This window comes from Acipenser ruthenus, chromosome 19 (genome assembly GCF_902713425.1).
Source record: "Acipenser ruthenus chromosome 19, fAciRut3.2 maternal haplotype, whole genome shotgun sequence".
NCBI classification, from domain to species: Eukaryota; Metazoa; Chordata; class Actinopteri; order Acipenseriformes; family Acipenseridae; genus Acipenser; species Acipenser ruthenus.
Genome location: NC_081207.1, coordinates 17,795,404 through 17,806,497, shown reverse-complemented (window position 1 = coordinate 17,806,497; position 11,094 = coordinate 17,795,404). Strand labels below are relative to the sequence as shown.

The 11,094-nt window shown below is 37.4% G+C and overlaps 1 long non-coding RNA gene across 1 annotated transcript in view; it reads left to right on the top strand.

Moving 5' to 3' along the window:
• The first annotated feature begins 2,563 nt into the window (after window positions 1–2,563).
• Window positions 2,564–11,094, top strand: part of LOC117424119 (uncharacterized) — a 46,903-nt gene continuing 38,372 nt past the window's right edge. Inside the window, exons 1-3 of the long non-coding RNA XR_009307774.1 lie at window positions 2,564–2,684; window positions 2,985–3,516; window positions 5,300–5,346. This is a non-coding gene — a long non-coding RNA (uncharacterized LOC117424119). The remainder of the gene's footprint in view (window positions 2,685–2,984; window positions 3,517–5,299; window positions 5,347–11,094) is intronic.

Below are 11,094 nucleotides of genomic sequence, written 5' to 3'. Positions count from 1 at the left end.
CTTAAGAGTCTGATTTGAAAACCTTGGCTTTAATACACAAATAAAGAAAGGAAATTGTGGTAATATTTATTAATTAACTTATTTTAACTCTCAACATTATATTTATGTTCAGATGCCATGTTTATTTATTAATAAGTTGATACAAAGTGGTGAAAAAGGGAATTTTTAAAAAAAACAGAATTTGCTATTCCCCAGAATGTAAAATCAGTAGCCCTAAATGTGTAAAATGCAAGCAAAAAGAACCAAAAGATACTTAGCAAAAGTAAAAATGACTATAAATAATAAGTGATAGAAACAGGGATAGTGTTTCAGTTAAATATTGTTTTCTACAGTTTAGACAGGTAACAAAGGAAAGTAAGTCCCTGGCCTAATCACATTGTGAGAACACAAGACTAGGGGGAGTCATTATACTTTATACTAACATGTGTTGAGGGCTGAGGAAAGTATATTTAAGTATTAAGTCATTTATGTAAAATGGATATTGTGAGAATCTCTCGCACACTCTGCTTCATAACCCGGTCCAGGTCAGTCACACGGTTAATGTCGGCTTGCATGGGTCGTTTCATCTCAGTTGAATAGGAGGTATTTCCTCAATTTGTGGTTGATGAACCACAGGTGTAGGTGTTCTGTGTGCTGTGTAACCTATGCAGCCCCACATGGTGAGAATGTGTCTGAAGGTAATACAAAAAATACCCATTTTGTTGACCTTAGGTTTTTCTCCATGTAAGGATGACCCAAGTAAATAACCTTAACTTGTTTCAATGGCTTTATAACAAAAATTAATTGATGCAAGTTATTGACTAGAGGCATATGCAGACTTTTTTTTGTTAAAAGAGCCATACTGATGATCAGCGAGTTCTTCAAGAGCTATATTTCTAATGGAAAAAAACTAAAACTAAACAGCTGGCTGGATAGTAGGAAATAGAAATAAAAGAAGAGTTCAAATTGAACTAGACTGGAAAAGACACAGTTTCAATATGTTTGTGCTCATGTTTTAACACATCAATTTGCTTCTATCAAAGAATACAGATTTCCCTTGTAGTCTTTTCAAACCCATTAAGAGCCTTGAATAATATACTTCATGTCTAAATCAAAAGGGCCTAACTAACCCTAACCCTAACCCATGGGCCACTTGAACTCTGCTATACACACGTTTTTAAGGGTTGTCCTGTGTAAAAATGAGACACCTGCTTCATTCACCTGATCCACACATTGCCTCTGGCGGTACTTGAAAAGCAGATGGGAATCAACTGTAGGCTTCACCCAGCACCTATGTTATATTACTTTAGGGTTGAGACGAACCCATCTTCACATATATGAAACTGCTGACTATGATCACATCAAGATTATCATGTATGGGTTACAAGCGTAAAACAGAACAAAAACACCTTTGATTATAACCATATTTATTATTATTATTATTATTATTATTATTATTATTATTATTATTATTTATTTCTTAGCAGACGCCCTTATCCAGGGCGACTTACAGTTGTAAACAAAAAATACATTTCAAGAAATGTGTTTTTGATAGGCAAAATATTCTGCAATGACTTGTATAGTTAGCACAGTGTATCATACCTGTGGACCTCTTATTGACCAGACAGTAATGGGCATGGGTTTTTATAATTGAGGATCGAATCAGATGCAATTAAACTTACTTCTGTTGACTGTGTTTAGACTTTGTTACATTTGATTACTTGGCTGCACTTGGTTTCTTTCTTGCTATTAAACGCTTGAATTGTTTAGAAATCAAGCTCAGTGCACCCTATTGACAACAATTACAACTTGTGCTTTAGGAACTTTTTTTTTTTTTTTTTTTAATTAAAGTTTGTTTTTTTTTCCCTAGAAAAAACACCAAGAACTATTTAATGAATACCAATTGTTGTTTAAATAAACAACAAGGTTTTTGTGAACAGACCCAATCATAAAAATCTGACAGTCCATGGTTATATTACTGGGTTAAATGTTGCAACCCTGTCATTAAGCAAAATGATCAATAGAAATTTAAATCCATATTTTCATTTCATAATCACAGCGAAAGTGGGTTACTCATTAATTTTTCATTTGTCTGGGCTAATTTGAGATACTGTATGTACAAACAAGTGCCTGAGTACATGTCTTACTTCTGCCAGCTGTTTTGGGACTAATTCAAAATTAATATATCTCTGTTATGTCCTGGATAAAGATCCAAGATGCCTTATGCATGCTGTCTTTAAAGGGTGATTATTCAAATGCCTGAATTTGAAATTATTGCTGTTAACAACAAAGTTTTAATGCTGTACTGTACATACCAAATTAATAAGAGTATTAGATTCTGGGGCAATGTATGTACATACAGTAGATATTGGTCATGGTGATCTTTATTATAATCATAGCTAATATTTGTACCAATAATTAATTCAAAATAATTACAAAGATTCTGGAAGGTTCCCCATGCAGTGCCCTAAACATTATTTTAATTTGTCCTGCCACAGCGCTAAAGATATGCTTGATGGACGTTCTTAGTTTCCATTCTCCATTCATTTCCTGTGTTACAGATAATATAGCCCTTCCTGACCTTGCATTGTTCCCTATGTGCAGCAGAGAAAGCAAGTGGTCATTTCTGGTGGGGTCCTACTGCTTGTAACACAGGAAGTGGGGAGAGTTGAAGCAAAAGACAGACGAAATCTAGTAAAACTCAGGTAAAAGCATACATTACTTAATTTGATTCTGCTGAAAATATCAAATAAGAGACTGACTTGTAAAAGAAATTAATATAAAAAACTAAATACTGTGCCATATACAATTGCAGCTGTTTCAACATGTTTCCCTCCACTTGAATCTATTTGCTATTTACAGTGCGAAAGAAACTTAATAAATTCAATGACAAGCATTTTGACTAAACATCTTTATCATTGTTCATCATTGACTCTATTAAGTTTCTTTTAGAATGTCTACATTGAGCTCTAGTGATGTATGTAATTTCCCTGTCTTGTTTTTAGCTGCAGTCAGAAGATTATGCTGCAATGAAGGAGCTCTTGCCTCTTTTAGACCAAATATCCCAATGGCACCCTGAACAAGTTATCCAAGAACTGGCCTCGGATTTATTGCCATGCACGAAGCATTCACCACTGAGACTGTGGCCAAGGCAGCTCGCAACACAGCGGGGAAAGAGGAACCAATCCCAGGGAGACCTTCTGAAAATACTGCATCCAAAACGACTGAGAAAAAAGAGCGAAGAAACAGTGACAAGACACCAAAGAGGAATCAGGTGCGCCAGGCACTGGTGTGACGAGTTAGACAGACACTGCACACTGTAAAACCGCAGACCCAGTTCCAGATCCCGTGGCTCAAAGCAGCAACAGAGGAGATCCACGTGCTGATCCTGCAGAGGCCAGGAGACTGCTGTCTGAATGTCTTCTTGAAGCGGTAGACCCTGAAGTTCCTACAAGAGAAGCTGCCTTAAGAACACTGACTTGTATGGTTGAGAATAGAAATGATGAGGCACTACACAACCATGACAAACTATTAACAGTAAGTTTGCATTGAATAGAGTCGGGTCTTCGGCGGGCCATTCAACTATAGGTTTGGACGAGAATGACATGTTTAATTATTGATTATTGGTTAAAAATATTCTCCTTACTTAGTAGTCCCCTTTCTCTCACACACTTACCACTGTTCTCTTCCCCCAATAGAGGGGGACTGATGCCCAATTAACACTAGAACCGCAGAGATTTCTGACTACATACAACCGCTGCACCCGTAAAATGTGCGGCTCCATTTTAAAACAGCTTCGATATGAAAATGAAAAACAAACAATTGGATACAACTTAATATTTTTTATTTATGAACATCATACATAACATTTTCAGAGCAGAAACACCATATTTACATTGAAAATTAAACTTTTTTCTTATTTTTTTCAAAAAGAGCACATATACATAAACATGAAAAACTGTAATAAAATAAACTTTACACAATAAAATTCCGTAAAATAGCATAAAACAAAAGTATAACATAACTTATGCAACATGAAAGTGCTTTGAGTGAAACAGAGTTCAAAGGCTGTCTTGTCTGTTCAGAGTTCTATTACAGCTCTAAGTTCTAACTTTTCAACTGTAACAGTGCATTTGCCACAGACTTGCATTTTCACAACGGGCGCAGACATCAAAAGTTCTGTTTTTATTGCATTTAGAAACCCGGCATTGTCTTTTATTCCGTGTGCCAGTGGGCACAGCGCTGGCTGAAGGTTGAGTGGCATTTACCAGCCGGCTTTCGTGTCTCTTATCAAAATGTTTCTGCTGTAGCTCCAGGGCTAGCTGCAAAATGATGTCCCTCCGAGTGATTGTGTTGCTGGTGCACTCCTTGCTGCCAGGTCCAAAACATTATAAAAAACAAACACAGGCCACCTTTGACAGAATACAGCCGTGCCATTTGATCCAGTATATCCACACCGTACTTTGTTGCGTTGTAAAATGCAACAGTCACTGGCTTTCATTTAGCATCAGTCCCGATGGTCACTGATCTGTGCGGAGCTTAGAATATGCACATTTCAAATATTTAGTAACACTTAAGAACGGACATGCACGAGATATTCACATACGCAGTGATATTTAAATTTGAATCGCAAAAGACAGGTAAATTAGGTCATATACAAGGACTGTGAGAAACCTTTGACCTCCAAGTCAGGGTCACGAAATACAAGGCAAAACGGAAATTTGGTTCATGCTGTTAAACAGCAGTACTTTATATATAATTGGCTGCCATCACCTGCAGTGCAGATGCAATGATGGTGTTGTTTACAGAGAGCAATGCCTGCAGGAACAAGACTACAGGATTCTATTCTGACATGGCCTAATCTTCAGTACACTTCTCTCTTATCCTGCTGACCCATTGTACAGTATCTGCCAAATGCCTTCCAGATTTCCAGTAGCTGAGCTCGTTCTGCCATTTGAGTTATTCTCTTTACGTTTTAATATCATGTATTGAATCACATTGCATCAGTATACACTAATTAATAAAATATGGACTGGGGAAAATGGCTGAATTTTGAAGTGAAAGATTGGCTTAATTATCTCTGGAATTCATTAATTACTAGGTTGCTGGGTCTATTTCCCATTTAATATTCTTTGTAATCAACCCTGTCTTGTTGTACACAGAACCCATTGGGTTATCCTCAGGGATACTGCTTTGGGAATCCGCTATTTGCTGCTACTGGGAAAGCTTTCAATAGAGAAAAGGAATGTATTCACCTATTTTATTTTATTGTACCTTTTTAATTTTGAAAATGACACAAATTTCTCATTTTATATTTCAGCTATTTCTGGAGAATCGACTCCTTTGTGTATTTATCTACCATTCAAGGTAAGAAATGCTGAAGAAGCAGGGAATGTGGGGTTATCTAGATGAAATTGACCAATTTGTTCTGTGTCATCTGAAATGACAGAAGAGATGATATCTTTTTATTTTTTTATTAGTTTATTTAGCAGACACCTTTATCCAAGGTGACTTACAGAGACTAGGGTGTGTGAACGATGCATCAGCTGCAGAGTCACTTACAGTAACGTCTCACCTGAAAGACGGAGCACAAGTAGGTTAAGTGACTTGCTCAGGGTCACACAATGAGTCAGTGGATGAGGTGGGATTTGAACCGGGGACCCCCTGGTTACAAGCCCTTTTCTTTAACCACTGGACCACACAGCCTCCTTTTGTGTTATCATCCATAACTTACATTTTATAAAATATGGGCAAAACTACAGAGACTTCTGCATCTACTAAAAGAAACATTTTAGAAAGTTTAGGTTTTTAACACTAGAAGGACCGGAGATATACTCATACCTAGAAGCCCCGCAGCAGTCTTTCTGACTGCTGTATTCAAAACACTGTAAATAGTATAATGAAAGGAGAAACAGTCGGATGTAATTCGATTTTTTTGTTTATTGAGTATGTTACATAAACATCTGAAAAACTGAAGCATATTATACAGTGCTGTGAAAAGGTATTTGCCCCCTGTCTGATTTTCTGCATTTTTGCACATTTTTCACGTTGTATTTGGTCAGATTTTTTTGTGGGTTGTAGTGGTATAGGGGGAGTCTGAGAGAAACAAATAACACCAAAGTTTGGTGCTTCTTTCATTTGTTTGGTGTGCAAGGTAATCAAACATGCAATCTTCAGGTGTGAAAAAGTTATTGCCCCCCTAGTTAACTCAACCCAATTAAAGGGATAATTAGGGTCAGCTGTTTGAGTACTTTGGTTAACAACCAGGCCTGATTTGGGCCAGCCCTGCCCAATATAAATCTGACTAACTTTGGCCCTTACCATCATAGTGAAGTTGTCAGCACACAGATTCTAGAGGCACATCATGCCACAAACAAAAGAAATTCCTGAAGACCTCCGGAAAAAAAGTTGTTGATGCCTATCAGTCTGGAAAGGGTTACAAAGCCATTTCTAAGGCTCTGGGGCTCCACCGAACCACAGTCAGAGCCATATTGTCCAAATGGAGAAAGTTTGAGACAGTAGTGACTCTTCCCAGGAGTGGCCGTCCTGCCAAAATCTCTCCAAGAGCAAGGCGTAAAATCGTCCAGGAAGTCACAAAGAACCCTAGAACAACATCCAGGGATCTGCAGGCCTCTCTCGCCTCAGCTAAGGTCAGTGTTCATGATTCCACCATCAGAAAGACACTGGGCAAAAATGGGATTCATGGCAGAGTAGCAAGATTGAAACCATTGATCACTAAGAAGAACATGAATCCTCGTCTCAAGTTTGCCAAAAAGCACCTGGATGATCCTCAAGAGTTCTGGAACAATGTTCTATGGACATATGAGTCAAAAGTGGAACTTTTTGGCTGACATGGGCCCCGTTATGTATGGCGAAAACCAAACACTGCATTCCACAGTAAGAACCTCATACCAACGGTCAAGCATGGTGGTGGTAGTGTCATGGTTTGGGGATGCTTTGCTGCATCAGGACCAGGACGCCTTGCCATCATTGAAGGAACCATGAATTCTGCTCTGTATCAGAGAATTCTACAGGAGAATGTCAGGCCATCCGCAGCTGGGTCATGCAGCAAGACAATGATCCGAAACACACAAGCAAGTCTACATCAGAATGGTTGAAGAACAAGAAATTTAAAGTTTTGGAATGATCTAGTCAATGTCCAGACCTAAACCCCATTGAGATGTTTTGACAGGACCTGAAATGAGCAGTTCATGCTCGAAAACCCACAAATGTCTCTGAGTTGAAGCAGTTCTCCATGGAGGAGTGGGCCAAAATTCCTTCACGCCACTGTGAGAGACTAATCAATAACTACAGGAAGTGTTTGGTTGCAGTTATTGCTGCTAAAGGTGGCATAACCAGTTATTGAGTCTAAGGGGGCGATTACTTTTTCACACGGGGGCATTGGGTGTTGCATAACTTTCTTTAATAAATAAATGAAATATGTATCAAATGTTGGTGTTATTTGTTCACTCAGGGTCCCTTTTATCTAATATTAGGTTTTGGTTGAAGATCTGATGACATTCAGTGTCAAAAATATGCAAAAATGCAGAAAATCAGGCAGGGGGCAAATACTTTTTCACGGCACTGTATATACTTATGAACATTTATTTTTCAAATCAAAACAAGAAAATGTTAATAAATAAACAAATGAACAGACATCGGTTTACAACACACATTTATAAAACTGAAACGATAGCAATACATTTTTAGTTTTTCTACAGCAATCGATTTATTATCAGATGCGCAAAAGGAACTGAACAACGTAGATAAATCAATTTAGAAGAAATTTTACAGAAGCGCACAGGACAAGAAGTTACAAAAAAAAGTCTAATTTATTTTTAATTTTTTTTTTGACAAAATGGTATTCCATCAGTACAGATAATGCGCTTCTCCATGCCACCTTTCTGCCCGAATTTTTATTTTTATTGCACTTGCCAACCTGGCATTGGCTTCTCTTGCGGCTCTCAGCGGAGTTGCCAGCTTCAGCTGTAGGTACATGCTTGGCAGTCTCCCTCTGTTCCAAATGCTTCTTGCAAAGTTCCTGTGCTAACTGTAAAATATATTGTCTCCTTGGTAAATTCTTCTCCGTGCATTCTTTGTAAAGTACCCAGGAGTTGATGGCTGCTAGGTCCAATACATTGTAAAACACCTGAAAAGGTCACCGTCGGGATTCAGCTTTCACGGAATACTTCCTTGCCATCTGATCCAAAACAGCAACTCCATATTTTCTTGCGTTGCGAAACTCCACGGTCTCAGGTATTCATTTTCACTAGTCCCGATGCTAATTGACTGATCAAAACAGCACAGCTGACAAGCAGATGCCAGCCTTTGAAAAGGCTGATTGAAAAAGAATAGACTGTCAATCATTCACTCAGGCAGAGAATAGAAACTAATCTAATTACAGCTAAACACATTGCGGACTAGTAAATAAAAATAATAAAACAGAATACCGTTCTGTATAATCAGAATACAATTGTTTTCTGTGTGGCTGTCAATGTGACTGTTCCCGGGGCTTTTAGGTATAATGTAATATATATTTCTGCACTCCCGTGTTTCATGCTTTGTGAGAATATTTAATACATACGGGGAGAAAGGTACACGAACGCACAGCCCCATATTTGTTGCACGACTGGAGAAAATTACATTTTAAAACCAAAAATGACTGCCGCAGGGCTTCTAGTGTTAACTTTAATTTTTAAAATAAGAACCGTTTTAATGCTGGGGTCATTTCATATTTGGCATGTAAGTTACGGGGAAAAAAACCCTTCGGAAATGAGCATTATACAACTCCCTAGAATGAAGAAAAGATGTTTTAACCTGCTGCTTTATCCTGGAAGGTTCCTGCTAATAAAGAAATAAATCCTACAGTGGTGATTGATCACGTTAGTCAAGTGTAGCAATCTAGGGGTCGTACTATGTCAGACTTGAAGGAGGGCCAATGATTTTAAATTGATCTGCTTTATCTTGCAGTTTCCAAAAAGTAGTTTCAAATTGCATTTTTCTTTACAGTATATTATGATACTGCTCTAATACTGCTGTTGAGCTATTTGATTATTTTCATATTACCTGGGAAAGTGGGTTTTGAAAACCCCAACAACTTATCAAAGTTTCCGGGACTTCTAATTCCACTTGCCCCTCCCCATTCCAGGCAGTGGGGTTCTATGGCTACCTGTGGTACCCCTTGACCCCTCAGTGAAGTTGCTTTAAAAATATGTTTTTTGCCGTATCTGATCTAACAATTAACACTTACTAATTTGACACATCTAGTATTACTTGAATAAAACTACAGTAATAAATCCAGAGGCTTCACTGTCGAGAAATACAATTAGTTTCAATTAGTGGTCAAACTAAAGGACCACTACTGGTAGGCTTGGAAATGCACTACCCAGATGGGTTCAGGCAACCTCGATAAATTGAGGGGCTTTTCAAAACAATTCAAATCACTATTCCAGGTCATTCCAAAAGAAAATCAGTATTCCAGCAATAACACTCAGAGCTACTCATTGTTTTGAAACCCTGTTAGATCCTGGTAATGCGTGTCTTTTTATAATGTCTTTTACATTTGAAAAATAATTGCAGTGGCTGTGTACTGGAGTACATAAGTCTTTTTCGTGGCTAGTAGTTTTTTTTTCTCGGATGAATAGTAAGTGAATCTCTGTTCCCACCCTGGGAGTCCTTGCTACCCCTTCCCTCGTGATCATTTAAACACCAGCCAGCACACAGATCCAGATAGGCTGTTTTGTTAGGTTTTATTAAAAGCTCATAGTTACACGCTGTATCCTGTGCTACTCATGTCTTAAGCAGCTTTGGATGTAATGCTGATTTTCTCAGGGAACCCTTAGCTCTTCACTTGCTGTCTTAGTTCAAACATGCATGAGGTCAATAAAAAGGGAAACAGAAGAATGATCCTTTAAACATTTAATCATGCTGTCAAGTTCCAGAGTTCACTGTATCAACATGCAATGCCTAGCACTTGCACAAATATTGCATGGCAGTTGTTGGAGTTGATCTTATTAGATGGTAGAGTGACTGGCTGTCAGTTTGAGTGTTAGGTTCAGAGATGAAAAAAAAGAATAAATCTCCCCCTGGGAAACTTGAGAAAAAACAAATAAATAAATAAAATTAAAAAGTAAAGAAAATAATATTATATTAATTATATTATATATCTGTATATTATATATCTGTTGAGATATCTAGCTCCAAATAAGTTTTTATTTTCTTTTATATTCAGTGGTCCTGAGTGAATGTATTTCTCATTTTGGCAACTATCTTGCATTCATTCATGTCCAGCAAAACAATTCGTCGAATCACACTGTTCCAAACAGAATACATACTGTGAAAACTGTTGAATAAGTCGATTTATTTATTTAGTCTACTATTAAACTATTGTACCAGTGACACAATGGGATTACTACATCCACGGTTATGGCTCACACAAACTTAATTGTCAACAACCAGATATATTTGTTCAGAATTTAGCTTTTTAAAGCTAAATTAAAGATTTGAATCTTTGGAAACGTGTTGGGATCAGATTAGTTACAGACTCATTTTTCCAGGACTTCCTTGAAACCTCTGTGTGTTTTTTTTTTTCCCTGGTAGAACATTTTTATCAGAAGGCTGACAGGACTTAGACCAATAAGTACCCAGTTTTCTAAAAAAAAAATGTATGTGGCTCGATTTTTAGAGTCATTTATGCACTGGAGGAATTTTGTACCCCATATCTAATTACCACATAGTAAATTATCCAGTTACCTTAGATACATCAACGTCATTAAATTAGGGATATTTTATGATTTATTATTATTTTATATTTACTCTTCATTTCTGACAACGCTTTATGTTGTAATCTAACCCAAATCATTATGAACCAGTGCCCCCTCCTGAACCACTGTGAATTCCTTGATTTTAATAGGGATCGAGGGAGTGGGTGGATACAAAAACACGATGTGGTGGCTGCCAAAACGCAGCTTCTGCTTTACTTCATGAAAGTTGCCGAGAATAATTATCAAAATGTTTTCAGTTTCATTCCCCTCATAATTTATGAATTAAAATATATAAATAAAAGATTGTAATGAAAAATGTTTCACTGCAGTACATAACACAAGACACAGCATA